Source organism: Pinus tabuliformis, chromosome 2_2 (genome assembly GCF_031772625.1).
Source record: "Pinus tabuliformis cultivar Carrire ecotype Pingquan chromosome 2_2, CPIR1, whole genome shotgun sequence".
In the NCBI taxonomy this organism is placed as follows: domain Eukaryota; kingdom Viridiplantae; phylum Streptophyta; class Pinopsida; order Pinales; family Pinaceae; genus Pinus; species Pinus tabuliformis.
The window spans coordinates 942861239-942886894 of NC_142300.1; the positions used below are offsets into that span (position 1 = coordinate 942861239).

The 25656-nt window shown below is 39.5% G+C and overlaps 2 pseudogenes; both read right to left on the reverse strand.

The window, feature by feature from the left end:
• LOC149196280 (putative alpha,alpha-trehalose-phosphate synthase [UDP-forming] 9) overlaps positions 1–12970 on the reverse strand; it is a 158728-nt pseudogene extending 145758 nt beyond the window's left edge.
• Positions 12971–15816: 2846 nt separating this feature from the next.
• The window catches only part of LOC149196282 (leucine aminopeptidase-like), a 31855-nt pseudogene continuing 22015 nt past the window's right edge, over positions 15817–25656 (reverse strand).

Consider the following 25656-nt stretch of genomic DNA (forward strand, 5'->3'; position numbering starts at 1 on the left):
CCTGAATGACTTCTGTTGAGATTCAGACCAAAAGAATTTTGCTTTCGCCCCGCCCTTGGTGACTTGACTCAAGGGCCAAGAAATATGAGAAAATCCCAACACAAACCTGCGGTAGAAGTTGGCAAGACCTAGAAAGCTGCGGAGCTCTGTTAGAGTGGTTGGAGAGGGCCAATCCCGAATGACTTGGACCTTGGCTGGATCGACATGCACCCCCTGTTCATCAATGATGTATCCCAGATACTGAACCTCGGTCATGCCAAAAGTGCATTTCTCCAAATTGGCACATAGCTTGTGTTGCCGCAGTGTTTGGAGAACCTGTCGGATGTGGTGGAGGTGCTCTTCCCAACTCTGGCTGAAGATCAGAATGTCATCCAAGTATACTACTACAAAGGAGTTGGTGAATGGCCGCAAGATGTCATCCATTAGCCTCATAAAGGTTGCAGGAGCATTCGTCAATTCGAAAGGCATGACCAACCATTCGAAGAGGCCCTCCTTGGATTTGAAGGCAGTCTTCCACACATCTGAGGGTTCAATTGGTACCTGGTGATATCCTGACTTCAGATCGATCTTGCTGAAATATTTCGCCCCCTTTAGTTGGTCTAGGAGGTCATCAATCCGCGGGATCGGGTACCTATTACGGACAGTGATCTTGTTCAGCGCCCGATAGTCAATACAGAGTCTCCACGTCCCATCCTTCTTCTGTACCAACACTATCGGGCTCCCACAGGGCGAAGAACTCGGACGGATGTGACCTTTCTGCAGGAGCTCCTGAATCTGTCTCTTGATTTCATTGTTCTCCAGAACGGAGCGCCGATAAATTGGTCCATTGGGTAGCGGCGCACCTGGGGTCAGATCGATGGAGTGCTTGACTTGACAGTGCAGAGGAACCCCTGCCGGGGAGGTGAAGATGTCTTCGTACTCCTCCACAATCTTGTCCATCTGTAGCTGCCGTGCAGAGGAACCCCGTTTGGAGGCCGCGGCCACTGTCTTCTTCTTCCCTTGAGGGCGTATCATCAGGAAAACAAATTTCCTGGTTTTGGAAATGATCTTACTGCATTGTTTTGCAGTAATCAAAGAGATGGCGGCAGGTGGTGCTACCTCTGGTATCCTGAACAACTTATTTCCCAATGTAATAATAACAGCACGGGGCCTTGATTCATACACAGCATGTCGCTTCCACAAGTATGGTTGTCCTAGTAATACATCACAAACTTCAAGGGGAGCAATGTCACACAATACCTCATCCGTGAAGGGCTTGATGTTGTATGGAAGGCGACACTGCTGGCTCACGCGAAGATCTCGCCCTTGGTGAAGCCACCCAATGGTGTATGGTTGTGGATGTGCTGTGGTCGGTAAGCCCAATCGCTTCACGACCTCTGCCGAAATGAGGTTCTTTTGACTCCCGCTATCAACAATGAACTGTATCGGGGAGCCCTTTACCCACATCTGGGAGTGGAAGAGACGCTCCTCCTCCTCTGGATCTTCGGGTTCATTTTTCTGGATCTTTGCGGTAGCAACAGTGGCACTGGGATCCGCATCAATGATCTGCTTCCCTTTTTCATACCCCTTATCGAGTTCTGACTCAGAGTCGGAACATGCATCTGATTCTGAAACCTTTAGCTCAGCCACCAGTGACTGCTTGGCCCGACACTCACTTGTGTTGTGAGTGGAGCTCTTATGGAACTTGCACCATTTTCCAGTGTCCTTTCTCGGCTTCGCGGCGTTGCTCTTTGCCTGCAGCTTCGACTGGTTGTCTTGGGCTGTCCCGCCTTGGCTTTGTCCTTTGTTCTGTGGTTTAGGGGCACCTTTCCCCTGCTTTGGATTCGCAGATCCAAAGTCTCGCTTCTTTTGTTTAAACTTCTGCTCGACCTTGACGGCATACCGGTATGCTGCGCCGAGCGAGGGGATGTTTAAGAACTATATTTCTTCCTGGATGTACTTGTGCAGGCAGCCACGGTATTTGAGTATCAAATGTTGCTCCGAATCCTTGATACCCAACTTTGTGCGAAGGGTATGGAAAAGATTGGTGAACTCCGGCACGTCTTGGTCCCTTCCCTGTCGCAGCGTGGTCCACTTTATGTATTCATCCTCATAGCTTCCGACAGGGTAGTACTGCTCCTTGATGGCATCCCGGAACGAATCCCAGGTGGGTGCGGCTGAAAATAGTGAGCCAGTACTTTCATCCTTCTGCTCGCAGTAGGTTTCCCACCAGTCTTTGACGTGGGGGGCTGCTTTGAGAAGAGCAAAAACAATCTTTTCCCGACTCGAAAATTCATGAACAGAAAAATAACCCTCTAGCAGATTTAACCATTTATCTACGGCATCAGCATCTATCTGACCCTCGAATATGGGGATTTCAAAATTAACTTGTACCTTAAAGGGTGTGGCGTTTCCAGAGGAGCTACTGGAAGTCGATGCGCCGCTTCTGGGTAGCCGTTGAAGGATCTGCGCAAAATTGTCCATCATCACGTTCCGTTGTTGCTCGAGCGCTTCTTCGAGCAAGATTTTGATGGGATCTCCTGCCCCCTCATCTTTCTTCTCGTCCGCCATGGGAGGCCGTCGGGATTTGCGAGGCTGGTCTTGCAAAGGTTCAACCAGTTCAAGCCCTAACTCCTTATATCCCGACCTTGTTGGGGACATGCAAAGAAAAACAGAGAAAAAGCAGACCGCTCTGATACCACTGATCCGGATTTAAACAGGAACGCAACAAATTACAGAGATAACCATATACACAAAGATGCAGCGGAAATAATACTTCATTTCATTAATGGAAAATACTGAAATATGCTTACAAACAGAAATGGCAATAAACTAGCTAGGGCGATGGTAGCTTATCTCTGAGAAGAGATGTGATGGCTGCATGCCTCTAAACTGTGTTACAATGAGGCTCGAAGGCCTATTTATTGTTGAGAAACAATGGACAACCCTTAACATTCCAAAACCTAACCCTAGGAGATGAAACGCCAAACTGTGGGCCCCGTTTGGGTAAATTGGTACATCAACTTCCCGGGGTCGTAACTTTGGCATACGATCTCCGTTTGATGCGTACAATAGCTCGTTAGAAAGATCTATCCGAGCACTACCACTTTGGGAAGGGCAACATCGGTCCATGGACCCATGTTGCCCCCAGATTTCCCAAAAAACGTCGTTTAGGGCCTCAAAACGGCTCCGGAAGTTCAGGACCCGAAAAACTGCTAAAAATAGTAAGTTGTGCTACAATTAAGGAAACTGAAAATGTTGAGAAAGACAATGGTGGGGGTCCAAGTGGACTTGGCAGGTGGCCACCAATATCCACCTGGATCAACGTGGAGGGCCACGCGGCACGGGGTGGGAGATGGTCCGACGTCATGGTGACGTGTAGGTGGCGTAGGAGGGAAGGTGGTAACGGGGAGGGTGGTAAGCGGTTTCCCCGCACCACCTTTGGGCAAAGGCGGTATCGGGGAGGGGGGCTCCGAACAACCCCGCCGCCTGCCACGCGTCCCATGTACGGGGCGGAAAACCACCGTTCCCCGGACGCTAAATGATGGCAGATCCAAATCTGGAAATACCCGCCCACCGTTGGATCGGGGGTGGCAGAGGATGGACGGTTGGCGGGCCTCCCGACGGATCGTGCATGTTGGGGGGGTCCCGCCGGCATATTAAAATATTCGAATTAATATTTTGGGCTGAGAACTTTAGGTTTAAGGGTTTTTTGTGGGTTTTTTCGGGGCAAGGGTTAATCTGAGGGGGGAAGAAGGGTTAAAAAGTGGGTTTTAAGCAGAGGGAAGGGGTTTTTGTGGAATTCTTGAGCAGAGGTGAGGTGAGGGCTTAGGGAGAGGTTATCACTCCAACCAGAGGTTAGAGCAATCCCATGACAGGGTTGACCATAGTCCCTGGTGGACTAATGTCTCCCTTAGACAAACTTATTTAGCTATAGTGCTAAAAAGGGAGGATATTTATACAATGCTTGGGATTTATACACCATGGTGTTATAATAGTAGGGGGAAGGGGAACATAAGGGATTTAGTGATAGAAGTTAGGGGTTAATATGGATGGAAAAGGTGAATGAGGAGTGAAATCACTAAGTTTTTTTGTGAAGATAACTTAGCTTAGGGAGTAGATCAAAATAAAAAGATTTTTAGACAAAAAATGTGGCTTTCAAAGGAATAAGAACCAGCGTAAAACCTCAAATTCTTTCATGAACACAATCGATGAAGGGATGTTAGTAATGAAGGTGAAAAAAGGGGAAAAGGAAGTTAGTCATGCTTCTTTATTTTGCTGCAACATGATGGAGAAGAAGACCTTCTCAATCCATTGATATTCCTTTGTGAATAGGTTAGCACACATTGAATTGTAAGGAATGACATTTCTGCAACCCCATCTGCCTACCCATCTATTTGTCTAGCATTTTTTGTTTCTTCATGGAGGGTGCACTTAGACTTGTAGACCTTTATGTGCCTTTTCTTTTCTTTGGCTTTTCCCTTTTGATTTTCTATCTAGAACTACCCTTATTGCTTCCAAGGTCCCAGATTAAGCAGTTGGGAACCTTACTTCTCTACCTAAGCTACTGGTCTGCCAAGATTAAACAGTTTGGACAGACTTCTTTCTCTATTCTACAACAGAAAAATTGAAACATGGCATGATCCAGATTAGGCTATTGGACCACCCATCAAAACTTAATCAACATGAAGCTATATACACAACTAGTCTCCTTTTGGAAATATGGGATCTTTGTATCACCAAAGCAAAGCATATTTCGAACTTTCTTTGCCAATCATGAAATATGAAACCTATTGGTATAGGTATCTAACACCTTACAAAGCCTACAAGGGTATTTGGGTTTACGATGCATGTCGGAGTTTTCCTCAACACAACTAACACTTACAGTCGTGGTTGGTTGGTTGACCTCTTTCTTATCTTGCTTCTTCTTCTTCTTCTTCTTCTTCTTCTTAGACACCTGGTTACTAGCATCGAGGCTTTTACCAAGTGAAGAGGAAGAAATGGAGGAAGAAAAATTAGGTGAAGAAGGTAAAGGGTCAACAGAAGGTTGGTGATGTTGAGATGGTGAACTCTGTTGAGGTGAAGCATTCGGTTGAGGTGGAACAATTGGAGCATTTTGGGCCAACGAAGTTGAAAATAACCATATCGTTAATCCTATTGTAAATCCAGGTAATGACAAAATAGCCATATAAGGATGACCAACATTTCCAAAGAAAGGAAAAGTACTAGGATCCTCGTTAAGAGGGGTTCCTAGGTTGGTAAATTCCGGAATAGTTGCCATTATATTCAACTTCAGTGAATTTTATTAACAATTTAAAACTAAAAGTAACAATTCACAAGTCACACCTATGGTCTCTAAAAGTAAAAACAAACAAATTAACACACACTATCAAATCTAGGAGTCAAACCACACACAAACAGTAACTTTTCGTACCGAAAACACTAGTTGGTGATGAAATCCAACGTCGCAGAATTCAATACAGAAATAGTGGTTGGAACAGTTATCCCGGCAACCTGCTTAATGAATAGATTGGCACAAGTTCCTCCACTTAACCGTCTCGAGTGAAGAGAACCCCCCAGAAAATCCAAGTGAGTCTAGCCGACGTCTGCTCCAGGTACAGTGGGATCTTCCCACCACTGTCACCTCAGGAAGAGTCCTAAAGGATATGGACACTAAGGTTACCAACTGAAACAAATATACCTGGGGGAACAGTCTACGATCCGATATGCACGCAAGGGCAGAGTAGCAAGCTCAATCCCCTTGAAGGCTCCTTGACATAATCCAAGGTTTACCAACAAGTGACCCCAGGCTCCTCGACAATGGTTAATCTGAGGTTTACCATTTTTAATACGTGAATATCTGGCGTCGTTCCCAATGAGGAAGGATTGATTCCCACACTGGTTCGGACACGTTCTCGTGCTTCTCCTTTAAGAGGAGCTTTCCCAGAGCATAAATGCAACAATTGGATCTCTTCCCTACCACAAGATACAGCTACTTGTTTGTTTTACTGTCTTGGAGAGTTAACTAAAACCTATTCCAAGACACTAGCCTAAGCTAGATTGGTGGAAAGAGCCCTAAAAATGTAAAAATTACTAGATAAATTTTAATTAAGCGCTGTGTTATTAAGGTTGTTATTACTCAAATGGGTAAATGGATACGAAACCAATGGTGTTATAACCCGACCCAAAACTGAATGCAATCTAATATGATAATGTAATCTTTTCAATTCGATGAATCCTAACTAAAGTAAGGAGAGAGTTTCCATTTACTTCCAACAATGCAAAAATTGATCACTAAGAGAAAATATAACAAATTCTCTAATGCACTAATTTCATCAAGAAAAACTAATGCAAATCAATTTCAAAACCTTATTTTTATTTTTATTTTTATGTGTTAAAGACAAGCATAAAAATATGTAAATTCAAATCAAAGAAACTGATCTAAATCTATGATTGATTTTTCAGAATGTAAACTATGCAATTGTAATCTATGCACAGTTCGCATGAATAGTATGCAAATGTAATCTATGCACACTTTTCATTCCTATTCTGAAAATGAGAATTCTAATTATGAAAATTTGATCTATGCAAGAGAATTCTCAAACACAAGATGATTCTAATGTAATCTAAGAACCAATCAAGTGCAATTCGAGAAAATTGGGTGAGAGTTCCAAAGATCAAAATAAAGACACTCAAAGCAAAAACAAAAGCAAAAAGATGCAAAATTGTGAAAAGACTGAGACAAACCTCCAAGTAATGACCAAAGGAAATCAAATTAAGAATTTCTCAAAAAAGAGACTCAAAACACCCAATTGATAAAAGCTTAAAGCAGGAATGCCAATGAAATTAACCAACGAAAGATTTTTGACAGGGAACAAGCAGGTCTGGGCAATGGCTAAAACCTATAAACAAATTTTAAACTGATAAAAAAGAGAAAAATTTAAAATTTTCAAATTTTTGACAGGGTACGCAGGCAACCTGTTTACACAGGTGCGTCCACGCTCTGTGCAAAAAGCAAAAGTGCGTACAAGTACGCACTGTGCTTAACTCAGAGGGTGCGTACCTCTCCCATAACTATGAAAAATAAAAACTAACTCAAAATTAACTAAATTCACCCAATCCCACAATCATCAAGTCAAAAACAGAAACATAAATCAACGTTTCTCAAATCAAAAATCAATCAAATCCATGGATTCCCCAGTGGAGTCGCCATTTTGTCATGTGGAAAGAGTCAATTTTGCGGACAAAACCGACCTCCCTAGAAAACAAGGCTTTTCTAGTGACAAACAAAACAATCAACCACTATCTTTCCCTAAATATGCATTTAATATAAAAGCAACCAGGTGTTTAAGGCTTACCTCTAGTCCAACGTTGTTTGTAGCAGCCAAGCCTTTTCGATCCAGATGAGCTCCTTCTCCTTGAAGCCTACATTCACTAACAAGCAAACGATTACATAGCACCTGAATAACTCATATAATAAAACATATTCATCATAAAGACCAAGGAGTTTATGAAACAATTTATATATAACAACTTGTTGAGAAAAATGAACTTAATTGTATTAATTGGAAACAAAAGAAACCATTACAACCAGTGCCTTGGCGTTGTGCAAGTCCCTCCTAGGGTCCAGCAAGAGTTCTCCTCTACTTTGATCAGCTCACCCACTTCCAAATGAAGCTAAGAAAGGATTGGAGTCTCTCCTCTCAAGCTCTATAAGGGAGTCCTAATTTCAGCAGCATCTACCCGTAGGAATGTTCAGCTTTCAACCTCCCCTCCCTCTGGCCCAATGCCTATATTTATAATGCTTTGGAGGAAGTTAATCAGGTCCACCATCAATGGGATAAGCCCCTCTTTCAAAGGGATGACTCCCCTCTTCATGGGATAAGTTCCTCTTTCATTGGGATGCATGAACCATCTGGAGGTGCTCAATCCACATCAAACCATCTTCTAGAATGCTCTAGAATCGACCACAAGTAAGTTTTTTGAAGTAAAATTTGCGCCTTTTGACTTTTGCAGGGGTACGTACCCACCCCTTTACAGACAGAGCGTACAAGTACGCAGGTATTATGTACTTGAGGTGCGTGCCTGCAGGTAAGAGTAAGAGAAACTGCATAACCAGAGTTATATTGACTTTTAAAGGCTTTCTCTCTTTTTTGGAGTTTGACATGAGGAGTAGAGGTATAAGACTTGCCAAGGAGGACAATATGGTTATTGATGGAGCCATACTGACTGCAAATAGTCATGGTGACAAATTTTAGTGTAACACTGACATCAACAAACATTAAGAAACCCTCAAGTCGACTCATGTGTATGCCCACATGCATAATATTGATCCCTACATTTCACCAATAATACTACAAGCCTATACATTGTCTCTTATACTCATACTCCAATCTGAAGATCTTACTGCAATAAGAAAGAAAGTGCCTCTCATAATTGAATGTATGGAACCCAATTAGATCAAAATTCAGAAAAAATGATGGCAATGAGGTAGCCAAAAGGAAAACAGGGTACCACACAACACATAAATACACTATTGGAGGTGCTACAAAATATTTTCGTAACGTGGCAGGAAATATTTTTGTAGGCCCCCTAGTCATTCTGTACTCATTGTTGGGAAAGAAAAATGACCTGGGCTCATTATAGGCTTGAATCTCCACCTATGAACTGTTGGGTTGAATTATATTCTTTCCATGACTAGCCACAGTAGTTAGACTGGGGGGTTAGAGGGGGGTGACGACCCCCCTTGTCAGGGGGAGGCAGCCCCCTTTTATGGGGTCCAGGGCAGTGGCCCGAGAATTATTTTTTTCGACTGTATATTAGGTGGGCGAACCTACCTATGGTTTTGTGCATGGATTTCGCACATGGTTTTGGGAGTGATGGTTTTTGATCCATGATATTTTGTAGATTGATTAAGGGAACTATGGTTATGTTCTAATCTAGGGTTAATCGATTGTGGTTTATGGATGATTCGACATGTATATATATGTATTGTAACATTGAAGTAACATAATGAAAAATCAATATGGTAGTCCCGGTTTTGGGATCTAGAGGAAAATCTTCATGTATGTTTGTTTTATGTGTTATGCTCTCGCCATTGTTTATTTTCTGCTTTTAGAATTCATATGCAGGTAATTTTTGTACGGGACTAAAACCTACATGAACATGTCCCTATGCTCAAGAATGGCCTCGCTTGTCTCCTCTACCAATGGTTATGCTTGACTCCAGCAAAATCGTGAGAGCATCCAGACCATCGAAAAAATCCCCAACATTTTAGATTCTCTGGTTCACATGTTGTTTGTACTCAACCACAATCCCCTCCTACCTATTACATGTTTGGCATCACTACATCAAATCATCGCCACCTTGAATCAACATACAATGTGTTAGTGCCTGCAAAACAGAACTCTCTCAACCTTTGGATAACTTTCCTTTCCCTTGGTGTTCTTTGCAACCCTAGTGTCAAGGACTCTCTCAGCCTTTGGATCCTCTTTCATAGGCATCTCCTTTACCCAATTTTGTTATCTTACCTCCATACTACTCCCACTTTTTTAGTGGAACCTTCATGATCAGCTTGATAGGGATACAAATCATCCACATTGAATATAAATGAAGTACCTAGGCCCATAGATAGCTCTAGTTCATAGGCATTTTCAAAAAAATGTTTGAGTATTTGGAAAGGTCCTATTTTCTTCACTTTGAGCTTCTGATCCTCCCATATTGGGAATCTCTCCTTTCTCAAATGTGTGAATACCATGTCCCCTACTTCAAAATTTACCTATTTCATTCTCAATTTTTCTCTTTGTTTGTACTTGTAGTTGCTTTCCAGTAGCTTATGTTTTACTTCCTCATGTAATTCACTTATTATTTCTACAAGAACCTCACCATCAACACTTCTCTTCTTGAGTTAGCCTAAGTATGTTAGCTCAAAAACTCCTCTAGGGTCCATTCCATACAAGGTCTTAAATGGAATCTTCTCGGTGCTCCTATTTGGTGAATCATTGTATGAAAAATCATCTTGAGCTACTACATGATCCCACTACTCGGGATGCTCCCACATGAGACTCCTAAATAGGTTTCCGAGACTCTTTCTCACAACTTCAGATTGCCCATTAGATTGTGGGTGATAGGTTGAGATGGAGTTCAATCTCATTCCAAGCTTCTTCCACAAAGTCCTCCAAAAATGTCTTGTGAACCTAGTGTCCGTATCAGAGATTATACTCTTTAGAAAACCATGTAGTGATATAGTATCATTGAAAAGAATGAGGCACATATGTAGCCTTACTAGTCTTGCAACATGGGATAAAGTGAGCCATCTTAATAAAGATGTCCACAACTAAAAGTATAGAATCCTTACATTGTTGCATCCTTTGCAAACCCAAAACAAAATCCATACTCACAGAGTCCCATGGTCAACCTGGGATGGGTAGACGAGTATACAATCCAACATTTTGGCTCCTCCCTTTCGCATGATGATATACTCTGCATCTGACCACATATTCTTTCACATCAATTATCATATTTGGTCAAAATTCGAAGTGTTCTAGTTGCCCAAGTGTCTTGTCCACACCAAAATTCCATAAAAATCCTCCATTTTGGTTTCCCTGCATCAAATTGTCTCTCATTGAACAATGGTGAATACACAACTAACTATTTTTAAAAAAAAAGCAATCCTGCAATGTAAACTCCCATCAGGGGAAAGTATCTCTGCTCATGGGGTTCTTGCATGCTTTACGAGCCTCTTTGAATGATACATCATTCTTGTACAATTCCTTCAAATAGTTAGAGCCCAAAATATGCACATGGCACTCCTGCATGATCAAGCTCCTTCTCCTCAAAGCATCGACTACCTTGTTCACTTATCCACTCACATGTTTAAGAATAAAGGTGAAACTTTGTAGGAATTCCACCCACTTTCAATGCTTATGGTTCAAATTATGTTGTTGCACTATATATTGTAATGAATAATTGTCAACGAACAAAACAAACTTCATGGGCAGCAAATAGTGCCTCCAATGCTTCAATGCTTGAATCACTACATAGAATTCCTTGTCATAAGAGCATTATTTCTACTTTGAGTCATTTAACTTCTCACTGAAATAAGAAATAGGTATGCCTTCTTGATTCAATATTTCTCCAATGGTTGTACAAGTATAATGACATACAACCTGGAAAAGATTATTGAAGTTAGGTAGCTTCAACAACGGCTTCTCAGTGATCTTTCTCTTCAACCACTGGAAACGTTTCTCTGTCGGTGTTGTCCAACAAAATTATTGTCTATCCTTCTTGTTTGTCTCAATGATAGGTGCAAAAATACCACTGAAATTCTTAAAAAAAACTTATAATAGAAGCTAGCTAGATCATGAAAACTCCTAACCTCAAAACATGCTCTTAGGTGAAGGCCAACTCACAATCGCCTTTATTTTCTCTGGATCCATCTTCAACCCATCCTTTAAAATGACAAAGCCTAAGTATCCCAACTCAGACTTCATGAAAGTACACTTCTTTAGGTTAATAAATAGTTTCTCTTACTGCAACCTTTCTAAAACATACCTTAGATGCCTAAGGAATTATTTCTTTGTTTGGATGAAAAGGAAAATATCATCTAAATAAAAAATAACAAAGTTACCAACAAACTCCTTCAAGACCTCGTTCATCAACCACATGAAGGTGGTCCACACATTTGTCAGTCCAAATGGCATAACTATCCATTCATATAGTCCACTATTGGTCTTGAAAGTTCTCTTGCACTTGTATCCTTCTCTGATCTGGATCTCATGGTAACCACTCTTCAAATCAACCTTTGAAAAGTAGGTTTCCCTACTCAAACACTCCATCATGCCATCCATCCATGGCAATCGGAATCAGTACCTAATTGTAATCTTGTTAATTGGTCTGGAATCTGTGCACATTCTCCATTCTCAAAATTTCTTTGGGCTACATTATGCGGGGAAAACACATGGACTCAAGCTCTCCCTTATCAATCATTTGTCCAACATTCCTTGAACCTTCTTCCTTATCTCTTAATTCTCCTTGGGTATCATTCTATAAGAAACTTTATTCAGAAGGCTTGCTCCTAGTATCAAGTTTATGTCATGGTTGATACTTCCTTGGGGTGGCATCTCACTCGGAACTTCATATACCACGATATCACTAAACTCATGCAACATATCTTGAATTTCAATAGGTAAATTTGTAATTTCAGTGTACATAAGTATTACCTTAGCCTTCTAGACCACCTCATAGTGGAACTCTTCTTCCTCCATTTGTTGCAGAAATTCCTTTCTTCCTAACAACAATTCTTTTAAGCTACTTGTCCCAGTTGTACTTTCTTACTTTATTTGTACAAGGGTGTGTATGATGCAATCCATTTCAATCTTATAGGTATTTATCTCTCCATCATGCACCACTATTCTATCAAACTGTCAGGGTTGTCCCAAAAGAAGGTGGTAGACATCCATTGGCATGATGTCACAAATTACCTTATACTTATATTGACCAATCTAGAAATCTACTTCTCTCTGCTCACATAACAACAATTGGTGACCTTTCAACAACCATGACACTGTATATGGTGTTGAATTCTTCAATATTTTAAATCCATGTCTCTCCACCATTTTTTTGGAAACTAGATTGTCAATGCCCCAACTGTCAATCACCACTTTACAACATTTTCCTCTGACCTTACAAATAGTCCTAGAAAAAACTTTCCTTTGTGTTGGTTCAACAGTCACCTTGGCTAGTTTCAACAAGACCTTATTTGTCATTAAATATTCTCCCGTTTCTAGTTCATTTTCCACCACAAGTACTTGTTCTTTTGCTACTTCCAGTTGAGTTACATATGCATATCTTTTTCCTCCTTTCTCATTCTTAGGACACTCAAAAGTTTTGTGATCCATCTTACCACATTTAAATCACTAGTCGATAGCCTCTCAACCTCTTCCTCTACCTCTACCTCTCTGGTAAGGTCTTCCTCCTCTGGAATCACCATCTTTCTATTGTTTTCCTTGCTATCTCAAGTTCCCTGCATCATTATTTTGGGTTGGATCCTTTCCTCTTCCAACTTTCTTTCCTTTTCCCCTAAAATCATGGCCTCCACTTGAATTATTCTTCCTCATTATCTTCTCTTCTGCCTTCAAGGAAAACTGGTATGCTTCTTCCATCATCCAGGGAGAAAGCATGTTGATTTCATCTTGAATTTCCAGCTTCAAGCCATTGATATACCTTGTTGTCTTCTCCATGGTGTCTTCTACATAACCTACCCTCAAATTAACCTTGTAAAACTCCTCAATATTCTCTAACTGTTAACATCCTTTGCTTTAGGTTATGCCAATGTCTATAGAGAGATAGCTTATCATATTTTGACAAAAACTTCCCCTTCATGTTGGCTATCATCCTGTCCGAATTTTTAATCAATGATTTTCCCTTTTTTCTTCTTTCATCCTACACATTGTCCCACCACAATGCAACATGGCCTTTCAACCTAGTTACAACAAATTTCACCCGCTTATCTTCTTCAATCTCTTCATATTCAAAATACTTGTCTAGTTCACTAATCCAATCCATCAAGTTCTCAGCTACTAGACTACCATCATAGGTGGAAAACTCAAGTTTCAGTCTTAAACTTGAGATTGAAATCGACCTTAATAGTTTAACCTACAGAGCTTCATCCACATACATTTCTCTTTCTGTTGTAGCTTCTTCCTCTGACCCATTGTCATCTCTAGCCTAAGGGCCTTTCTTCACATTGTTCTCCATGGCCTCTCAATGAGCTTGCAAACTTTGTATCCCTTCTCAGAGTTCTGAATTAGCTATGAGTCTCCCTCCATGACCTTGTGTTCTTCTTGCTTGCATCTCCATCTCTTTTTTTAGTAGAAAACAACACCAACACCAAATGTAACTCTGTCACAAAGCCACTCTGATACAAAAATTTGATGGAAATGAGGTAGTTGGAAGACAAACTGGGTACCACAAAATGCATAAATACACTATTGGAGGTGCTACAAAATATTTTTGTAGCGTGCTCGGAAATATTTTCATAGCACCCCTAGGCACTCTATCCTCGTTGTTAGCCAATTAGAATGAACTGGACTCACTACACTCTTGGATATCCACCTTTGAACTTTTCCCTACACTCATGGAGGGTCTCCCTTGTCTCTTCTACCAATGGTTACACTTGGCTCGAGTCAAATCGTAAATACCCAAAATTTTAGATTCTCTAGTTCACCACATTGTCTATACTCAACCATGATCCCCTCATGCCTTTTACACATCAGGCGACACTACATCAGATCGATCACCCCCTTGAATCAACATACAATGTGTTGATGCCTGAAAAAAGAATATACTACAAAAATATACAGTTTTAGTCACAAAACACATGCGCATAATGACCCCCAGCTCAGAAATTGGGCATCTATAAGAACATAACATTACATGCATTGTCGACATGAACTCTGGAATAATAAAATGTATATACAATTCAAAACACATGGATAACAACACAGAAATAATAACACAGAGCTATGGAATAAATATGCTACACACCACTTTTATTTATTTCATAGGTGCAGGTTCAAGGCAGGAGAAGAAGAATCCCCCTCATCACAATCGGTTCTCTTTTTATGCACATCCTTAGCAACTGTTTCACTTCCTCTTCTCTCTAATTGAGGGAAGTCGAAAATACCAAAGGAAAAATAACTCTTCCTTTCCTAGACACTACAACTTATTCAGATTTGGTATTTACATTGTTTATAGTATCACTAAAGGAGACAAAAGTGACTTTTCCAACCAAATATGTGGCCAGTTCACCACATTGTAAATCCCTCTTCCTTTTCCACCACAAAATTGGTCTAATGCTCTTGCATCGAAACCCCTCATAAACCATCATAGAAAAGACAATATACAAGAAGAAGCAAAAATTTCTTATGATTATAGTCTAAGAAGTACGTATAGAACTTAGAAGCAAAAAGTTATTATGATCTAATCAAATAAACATGTATACAAATTATATGGAACATTGTTTTGATTACGAAAATCATTTGAACCTAAATAGATCTCCTCATGAAGTGGCCCAACTCAAAAAACATGGCCTCCACACCTTATTTAAATAGAGAAAAGGCCAGATAAGGCAATGCCTCTTTTTCTAACAAGTGATTAGAGGATATATACTCTGAAATATGAAATTAGTGTTTAAAAATACAGGAAAATATATTTCTTTGACTAGAAGATGGAAAAAAAAATTCAAATATATATGGCATACATTATAAAATATCTCAAATTGAGCAAAAACATGTTACACATAAGAAAACAATTTACAACATCATCCATCCATGCGTATAATTTTCAGTAAAGAAATATAAAATGTAGTGAGGGGACAATACCTTAAATGCACTTGGATGATGTACGTGAAAATTTTAGGCCCCAATAATGCTTGTTGAAGAAAACCAGATAACCATTATAGGGGAGAACATGAGGCTCACTTTAGATGTTCCAAATATTTGAAGCAATAAGAGAAATCCAAGAATTACAATTGATACTGAAACAAAAACATCTACGTAAAAAGGAGTCAAGAATTTCAAGTTTTAGGGATTATAATGTTTGGGTAGGGTTTTCAAGGATACAAATACACATATGGATTAGAATATTCTCATTAGGGTTTTCAAGGGATTAGCTTATTCTCATTCAAGTCTTGAATCTTGTGAAGGGTACTTCCTAATAGGGTTGGTTGCACTATTTTGACAAAGGGTTCAATGTAGATGGACAAATAATGTTTTTACATATGTATGAGATGAACTTGATATCACAAGTGTCAATGATACATCTCTAATTACCATTTTATTTCCCACGATAACGAAGGTTAGAAAACTTGTTGGCTTCCTCAAACACTCTTCCAGGAAAATTCTTCCCTTCTTCCAAGTCGCTTTGCAACAAACCTCTATAGTTATGCCTGAGAAACATCATTCTTCCTATTCCTTTAAGACATATTTTTATTCCCTAAAAGAAAGGCTTGTGACCAACATATGTAAGAATTGTCAAAAATGCCACTTTGACATGCCAATTTTTGCTCATGCTAAATCCAAATCGTCAATCTAGAGTTAATATCTACATTAAAATAATACAATCAGTTAGGTATGCACATAAAAACAAATTTTTCGTTATGATTGGGTTGACCCAGGTTCGATCTATATTGTTCACCAACAAAACCCTTAATCACTGGCCCTTTCCGCAATGACCTACAAGCAGATCGCACCCTCACCCGAAGTGACTATGGGAGGATGTAGAACCAGGTTTCTATAGCCTTGAGGGATGATGTGATGTGGTATTCTTATGTTCTTTTACTATTAAAATACATATATTACTTCGCCACATACATAAACATATCATATAAACCCATAATCACTATTGCACTATAATAAAATGCATTGTAATAAACTGTTGCACTACAATAGATAATAAGCAAAGATACATATGAAGACACAAATTTTACTGTGGTTCATCCCAATGTGGGACTACGTCCACAACAACTGTTGCTTATAATAATGAATCTTTTACAAAAAATAGTTCTTGACCCACATAGTAATTTACAGGTCGTTTACGCACTCAGTTGCAGACTCAGGCCTCTGCACACTTAGTTCCATAGCATTGTCTTCGCCACAAGCTACAGATCACAATAATTTGACCACAAACATATATTTGGACCATAAATATGATTCTTCTTATTATTGATCCGTATATATACTATTACATAGAGGGATATATCATCAAAATACCATAGTCCATATAGCATGGACTCCCCTAATACAAGCCACTATGGTCCTAAAACCATTGATCTTTTACAACTCTACATTATTTACAAGAAGGAGGGGCTGCGGCCCACCCCAAAGACCATATATCACATGATATATCTATTGTATGGTCCACTTGGCACTTCATTGCTCCACTTCGTGTTCGATTCCACTATTTACTTCGAACTCCTCTCCATCAAATCTGGAGTCTTCACCAAAAATTAGGCCATGTTGGGCTACGCCCAACAGGCCCCCAACACTCACATGTCACTTGTCCCGAGTCACTCAACTTCTTTGCTTCTGATTTTTTCTGCAATGATGTTGTAGGCCTGGTTGAACTACTGCAGGGTCTTTGTTACTCGCTTTTCCTTGATGTGTAATTCCACTAGTAGTGCCTCTGTCACATGTTTTGTAGCCTTCTGTACCAATGCTATCTCCCATTGTGAAAGCTCTTGAATCTTCTCATCTACTACTTGTGATAGTTGGAGGAACTCATCCTGCCAGGGTTGAGTCCTCTCTGTCAAAATTTGTTCTTCTTTCTTTAGCTTCTCAATTTTCTTTTGAAGGGCCTTCGACTCATTGATCTTCATGATCTTCTGTGAGATTAATAAGTTCTTTGCAAATGCCTAAATCTCCTCTAATTGTTGCTTCTTCTACTACATTTCTTCCCATAGTTTCTGTACATTTGGATCTTCCTACAGTGAAGTCCAAATTTGCAAACTTTCGTTCAAGAGTGTTCCATAGTTTTCCGCTGCTCCAGAGATGTTGGTGACTACAATCTTTACGTCAATATCCCTTTGATCTCTCACTTCCTGTGATGTAGTTAGCTGGAGATTCACCTGCATCTCATTGATTTGGATTTCGTATTTGAATTGCACTGCAACAATTTTCTCCTTGTACCCTTTCACTACAAGGCTGAGGTTCATGACCTTGTCTCCTACTGTCTCTTCCTCTCTAACATCAAGGTACTAAATCTATTTGCATGTTTCTTCCAATGCCTCCTTCATATTGTGGTGCTCCTATGCTATTTGATCCTTTTCTTGGGTCACCTTCTCGAGCTTTTGCCAAAGCGCAGCTCGCTCTTTTTCTACATGAATATTTAGCTATGAGGTATGTTGTTCGCATAGCTTCAGCTCTTCAATTATCTCCATGTGAAGCTTGTGTAGTCTTGGCAATGGTACCGATGCGATGTTCATATTGACATGCTTCCATTGCTTAGTCTACTACTGTAGTTCTATGGAGTCAAACTATAGGGCTCCTACAAGTATCTGTGCTAACCTTGTATCTTCCTTGCTATTCCAACCCTTTCCTCTATCTGCGCTAGTGGTCTGACCATTTGTGCCAATATCTTCAATTTTTTCATCCGCTCTACAACACTAGTTAGAAGTGTGTCGTAGAAATCTTCTACTCTATTCGAGGATTTAGATGTTTCCTCCTAAATCCTATCTCCAATCTTCTCCAGGTCCCCATCAGTAAGGGCCATGATATCCTTCATTTTAGTTGCCTTCTCATTTTTCTTTTTCTTTCAAGAAACTTCTCCCTCTGCCTTCCTTTTGTTAGAAAATTATATATTACGGAGCAATGGAACACACAAAATATTGCAGAAATATAAACACAGAAAATGCATAAAACAAGAGAGACACAGATATACGTGGTTCACCCAGTTTGGGCTACGTCCACCCCAAACAGCTAGTCCTTCCTTTCTTTTATCTAGCAAAATGAAGAGAAACAACCTACAGCAGATCCGCTGTAATATCCTCTGTTTTCTCTCACAATCTCACCTCTCTGCTTCTTGCTTAGAGAATACACATCTATTACACAGCCTGAAATATAATGCCCTCATACAAAGAGAGGGGTTGCCTTCTAGGGAAAAAAACCCTAAACTAAACATAATTTCTTCCGTCAGATCATCCGCCTAATGAATGGCCCAGATTGACTAGAAATTACTATACTTTTACAAGTCAATTTTACATCTATTTTTAGCTTTGGGGGCACTGCCCCCGAGCCCCCGCCAGGGCACCGCTAGCCCCTGGACCCCCCAGTCGGGGGGGACAAGTCCCCCCTGCACCCACCCACGTGGAGGGGTGTACAAACTTCCTAGGCTATACATCCAGTTGAAACAAAGACCTCTAAACAATCATGCTCCACACACAACAATCTCCCACTTGGAGGATGATTGTAGCAACTACACTGCTGCTTCATTTGCTAGACAATGACTCCTCTTTGGACCTGGTTGTTTCTCATCTTCATCGTCATCCTTGAACACCAATTGAAAATGAGCATGTTCTCAGTTTCTCTTTGGTTACAACTTTTGTTAGCATATATGTAGGATTCTGGCTAGTGTGTATCTTTTCCAGCTTCAACTCTCCATCTTCCAACATTGATTGTATGAAATGGTACTTGAGCTGTATGTGTTTAGTCCTGGAATGAAATGCTAAGTTCTTTGCAAGATGAATGGCACTTTGGCTATCACTGTATAAAGTTCCCATATCATGCTCCTTACCCAATTCACCAATAAACCTTTGTAACCAAATCATTTCTTTACTAGCCTTTGTAGAAGCAACATACTCTGCTTCTGTTGTTGAAAGCGAAACAACACTTTGGATTTTTGAAACCCAAATGACAGCTATTCCACCAACAGTAAATACATATCCTGTAGTGCTCCTCCTGTTATCTATGTCACCTTCCATATCTGCATCAACATATCCTTGTAGAGAAATGTTTGAACCGTCAAAGCATAATTCTTGATTTGTGGTACCTTTTAAATATCTGAGAATCCATTTCACTGCCATCTAATGTTCCTTTCCTGGATTGTTCATGTACCTGCTTAGAACTCCCACTGCATGTGCAATATCAAGCCTTGTGCAGACCATTGCATGCATTAAGCTTCCAACTGCTGATGCATATGGAACTTTAGACATATAATCCATGTCTTCTTGGGTCTTTGGGCACATTTCCTTACTAAGTTTGAAATGGCTAGCAAAAGGTGTACTAACTAGTTTTGCATTGTGCATATTAAATATTTTCAACACCTTTTGTATGTACTCATTCTGAGACAATGTTAATTTACGATTTTTCCTATCTCTAGTTATTCTCATACCCATGATTTGTTTTCCATCTCCCAAATCCTTCATTGCAAATGAATTTGCCAATTTTCGTTTGAGCACATTTATTTCCTGCATGTTATACCCTACAACAAGCATGTCATCTACATACAATAACAATATAATATAGCTGCCATCATTTTGTTTTTTTAGATAAACACAATGATCAGAGTGACATCTAGTATAACCTTGTTCAAACATAAACTTGTCAAATTTTAGATACCACTGTCTTGGAGCCTGTTTTAAGCCATACAAGCTCTTCTTCCGCCTGCACACTAGTTTCTCCTTCCCTTTCACTTCATATCCTTTTGGCTGCTGCATATATATCTCTTCCTGCAAATCCCCACGGAGAAAGGTTGTCTTTACATCTAATTGCTCAAGATGCAAATCTTCAGCTGCTACTAGACTTAAAATAGTTCTGATTGAAGTCATTTTAACAACAGGAGAAAATATTTCATCAAAATCAATACCTTTCTTCTATGCAAACCCCTTCACCACAAGTCTAGCTTTGTACCTTTGTTTTCCTCCATCTTCTTCCTTCAACCTGTAAACCCATTTATTCTTCAATGCAGTTTTTCCTGCAGGCAACCTGACTAAGTCCCAAGTTTGGTTATGCATTAAGGAGTCCATCTCTTCTTCCATGGCTACCTCCCACTTCTTCCTACTTTCAACCTGCATTGCTTCTTCATAACATTCAGGTTCACCAGAATTAGTCAACAATAAATAATATAATGAAGGAGAGTATCGCTCAGGGGGTCTACTTATCCTGGTAGATCTTCTAACACCACTTTCAGGTGTTTGGGGTGCTTTTTGTTGTTGTGGTGGTTGTTGTTGTTATGGTTGTTGATTATTATTATTTTTAGGCACCTCTACTTTTTCAGTGATTTCATCAAGAACTACGTATTCCTTGTTTTCTTTTTCCTGTTTCTTTTCCTGCAACTGATTCTTATACAAGACCTTTTCATTGAATATAACATCTATGCTCCTAATGATTTTGTGATTTTCGTAATCATATAAGCGATAACCAAAATAATTAACACTATATCCAATAAAGATACATTTCTTTGACTTTGCCTCAAGCTTTGTTCTATTTTCTTTATCAACATGGAGAAAGGCCTCACAACCAAAAGGCTTTAAAAAATAGTAGTTTACCTTTTTTCCTGTCCATGCTTCCTCTGGAACACCACCATCCAAGGAACTTGAAGGCCCTCTGTTTATTAGATAAACAGTTGTATCTACAGCATCTGATCGAAATTGTAAAGGCAATCCTGCATGAAATTTCATGCACCTTGCACGCTCCATGATTGTTCTGTTCATCCTTTCTGACACACCATTTTCTTGTGGTGTTCTTGGAACTGTCTTCTCTCTGCGAATTCCATGCTCTGAACAGTACCTACCAAACTCGTTGCTGCAATATTCACCTCCATTGTCTGATCTAAGACACTTCAATTTCTTTCCTGTCTCAATCTCAACCAAAGCTTTCCATTTCTTGAAAGTATCAAATACATCAGATTTATTCTTAATACAATAAATCCAAGTTTTTCTAGTTGCATCATCAATAAAAGTAACATAATAATGAGAGCCACCAAGAGATGATACCTGAGCAGGTTCCCATACATCTGTATGCACAAGCTCTAATTTTTTGCTCTTCTTTTCTTTCCCAACTCTGAGAAATCTGACTCTCTTTTGTTTTCCATAAATGCAATTCTTACAGAAGTCCAAATCAACATTATTCATACCCGGCAACAAATTCCTTGAGTGAAGAATCGTCATCCCCTTTTCACTCATGTGTCTGAGCCTATGATGCCATAATGTTGCATCTGCTCCTTTAGAAGTTAAAGCATTGACAGAGTTAGAAATACCATTGCATAAATACAATGTACCAACCTTTTTGCCTTTTGCTATTACCAGGGTTCCTTTGGTGACCTTCCAAGCTTTATCTGTGAAATTTGTCACACAACCTTCACTGCCTAACTGCCCTATTGAAATAAGATTTTTCTTTAGATCTGGAACATGCCTTACCTCCTTTAGTAGCCATTGGTTTCCATTCTTCTGTTTTACCAGAACCTTACCCATTCCAACAATTTTACAGGGTTTATCATCACCCAAACGGACTTGTCCAAAATCTCCTTGAGCATAGTCACGAAAGTATTTCTTATCAGGTGTGGCATGGAATGAGGCCCAAAAATCTACCACCGAGGAATCAGTAATATTTTCAAAAGAAAGAATCAAAGCATCTTGTAACACCTCACCTGTCACTTTTGCTTCATGATTGTTTCCTTACTGTGCATCTCCTTCTTTTCCCTTCCGAGATCTATAGCCTTTCTTTAGGTGTCCTTTCTTTCTGCATTTCCAGCACACTATCCCTGATCTGGACTTGGATTTCCCTTTCCTTGATTTACTGCGATATCCTGAGCTCTTTCCTCTTTCCATTTTTATTCCACTAGACTCTGCACTCAAAGCATTACCCGATGTCTCACCAAAGCTTTTCTGTTGCATTTCCTCGCTAAGGATAGCACCGACAACATCATCAAACTTTAAAGTACTAGATCTAGAAACAGAGTTACTAATGGCCATTACTAAACCATTCCAACTTTCTGGTAATGAGCACAAGAATAACAGAGATCTAACTTCATCATCAAAGTTTAACCCTACAGAACATAACTTACTTGTAACAGTATTAAAATCATTTAAATGGTCTGCAACAGATCTAGCTTGCAACATCTTCATATTAAATAACCGTTTAATAAGAAATACCTTGTTTAAGGCTGAGGGTTTTCATATAGTTTCTCCAACGGCTTAATCAAACCCTCTTTTGTTGTTTCCTTCGAAATCTTGAAGGCGACCGATGCTGCGAGGCACAACTGTATTGTTCTGAGTGCCTTTCTATCGAGAAGGTTCCATTCTTCATCTGTCACATCCATCGGCATCTTTGTTTTTCCGCCCAATGGTAGTTATAGATCTTTCTGATACAGATAATCTTCCATCTGCATCTTCCACAGCAAGAAGTTTTGGCAATTAAATTTCTTGACCCTAAACTTACCATCTTCTGCCATTGCTCCCACTCGAACTAGGAACCCTTCTTTCCTGTGAGTTTATCAGCCAAATAGACCTTCAGCTCTGATACCAGTTGTTAGAAAATTATATATTACGGAGAAATTGAACACACAAAATGCATAAAACAAGAGAGACACAGATATACGTGGTTCACCCAGTTTGGGCTATGTCCACCCTGAACAGTCAGTCCTTCCTTTCTATTATCTAGCAAAATGAAGAGACACAACCTAGAACAAATCCACTGTAATATCCTCTGTTTCTCTCACATTCTCACCTCTCTGCTTCTCACCCAGAGAATACACATCTATTACACAGCCTGAAATACAATGCCCTAATACAAAGAGAGAGGTTTCCTTCTAGGGCAAAAAACCCTAAACTAAACATAAGTTCTTCCGTAAGATCATTCACCTAATGAACAGCCCAGATTGACTAGAAATTACTGTACTTTTACAAGGCAATTTTACATCTATTTTTAGCTTCAGGGGTGTTGAGTCCCAAACCTGCACTTCCCTAATACCCTTTCAGCCTTCTTTTTCCATTTACTTCATCCACCAAGCTGTCAAATCATTGCATAATAGTTTCAAAAGAACTTATGGAATGGTTTCCTAACTATGCTTATGATTGTTGTTTGATTTAGATTTTTGTTCAAGTAGCTGCGAAAACTTGTCACTTTCCACAGCCAGCCCAAGTTTTCGCAGCCATTTTGTTAAAGGTTATGGTACAGGTGTTCGATGGAGAAACCAGCCACACGAGTAAGCTACACATGACGTGTACATGGGGTGTGTCCCCTCAGATCAACCAAATCATTCATAAACAGTCGCGGTCAACGATGGTCAAAGGAAGGGCCAAATGAAGAATTTCGCAGTGGCACGGCTCTCTTTTGCCCACGTGAAGGTTTGTGGGGCACGATCCTCAGTTTTCGGAGGTATTGGCACACCTGGAGAGCAGCCCATGAACTAAACCAAGCAGCCACCACTCCATGAATTCATGACCACCACGCTAGATCTCAGCTGAAGGGATTTATGTGTATTTTAATACCATAAATCTAGGAATTAGTTGCAGCATCTTTTTCTTATAAATAACGCGTTGATATACACTGAAGGATTAGCTTTCATATTGTAATTTCGACTGTTGTCACCGATTGTACTGCATTTCACTTTAAATACATGAGAAGACAGTTTTTCTCAATCGGATTTGTGACTAAGTGATTGACTGACCGAGGTTGTAGAGGGCCCCTGTACACTAGAGCCTTGTATAGTTTCTATTTGCTTTCATTTACTATTTTCTTTAAATCATTGCTTGTATATATAGTGTGCGGTTCTAATGATCATTGTTGTCTATATTTCCTTTATGTTTCTTTTCTAACTGTTAGCTGATCAGTGCTTCTTTTATAGGTTTTGTTGTAGGTAGCCCGGGCAGATTTAAATATTTTTTTTTATAACTACTGACATATGAGATCATCTTGTCCTTCCTTCTAATTTTCATTTTCTGAAGTTTAATTCCAGCACTGTCATTTTTCAAATTGTATTTTGCCTATTTATTTTTCTGCTACTTAGACATCATACTACTCATTTGTTTATGGTTTCTTTCTATAGTCAAGTGACTCTATTAGTAAGGAATCAGAATATTACTTATTGTAGTGTGATTTAGTTTGCTTTCTTGAAATTTAGATATCATATTGCTTAACATGTTCATGATTGCTTCCCATAAGGCAGATTGAGTTGAAGGGTAAAGGATCAGAAGAGTTGAAGTAGTGTGATTAGTTTCCTTCATGCAATTTAATTTCCTGCAATTTAGATATCATATTGCTTAACTTGTTCATGATTGCTTCGCATAAGGCGGATTGAGTTGAAAGGTAAAGGATCAGAAGAGTTGCAGTAGTGTGATTAGTTTCCTTTATGCAATTTAATTTCCTACAATTTAGATATCATATTGCTTAACTTGTTCATGATTGCTTCCCATAAGGCAGATTGAGTTGAAGGGTAAAGGATCAGAAGGGTTTAAGTAGTGTGAATTAGTTGCTTTGCTTTCAGTCTTTGAGTTGCTTTAAGTTCAATTTTTACTTTCTTTTTCATACAGCAGCAAGGATACTGGGCCATTGTCATTAGTTCACTGTTTGATACATTTACTTCCTCTTAAGAATTGATTTCATTACATTTAGTATACAGCTTTCTTTTTGAACAATTTTAAGTTTGGAAAATCACTGTAGAAATCACCATTACCATCCATACTTAACTTTCAATTTCGCCATCACACACACTAGGGAATCCATAAAAGATAAATCCTAAAACAAACTAAAAAAAATCAAAAACGACAAAAGGCTAAGAAAATGGTTATCTTATACTTATAGTACACTTCACTTCATCAGTTTACGAATCCCGGATTGACATTTTAATCAGCAATTTAGAACACACTAAATTGACCAAACATTTTGGTGCCATTTCCGGGGAAGTGAAACTAGGTAGCCAATTTCTTAAAAAAAAAAAATCAAGGAAGGAAAATTGATAACCTCTCAAAGTATGCTCTCCTCTTGCACTTAGTGTGGTCTGGAGGATCAGAAAAGAGAAAGTTATTGGTTTAATAGTTTCTTGATTATGCTCTCTTCTTGCACCTAGAGTGACCTGGAAGATCAGAAAGAGAATTATTAGCCTGACTTGAAGAAAAATAAAAATGATATGCATAGAGCAAGAGATTCTAGGGGAAGGTTTTTAGCTAGAGCCAAGAGTTTG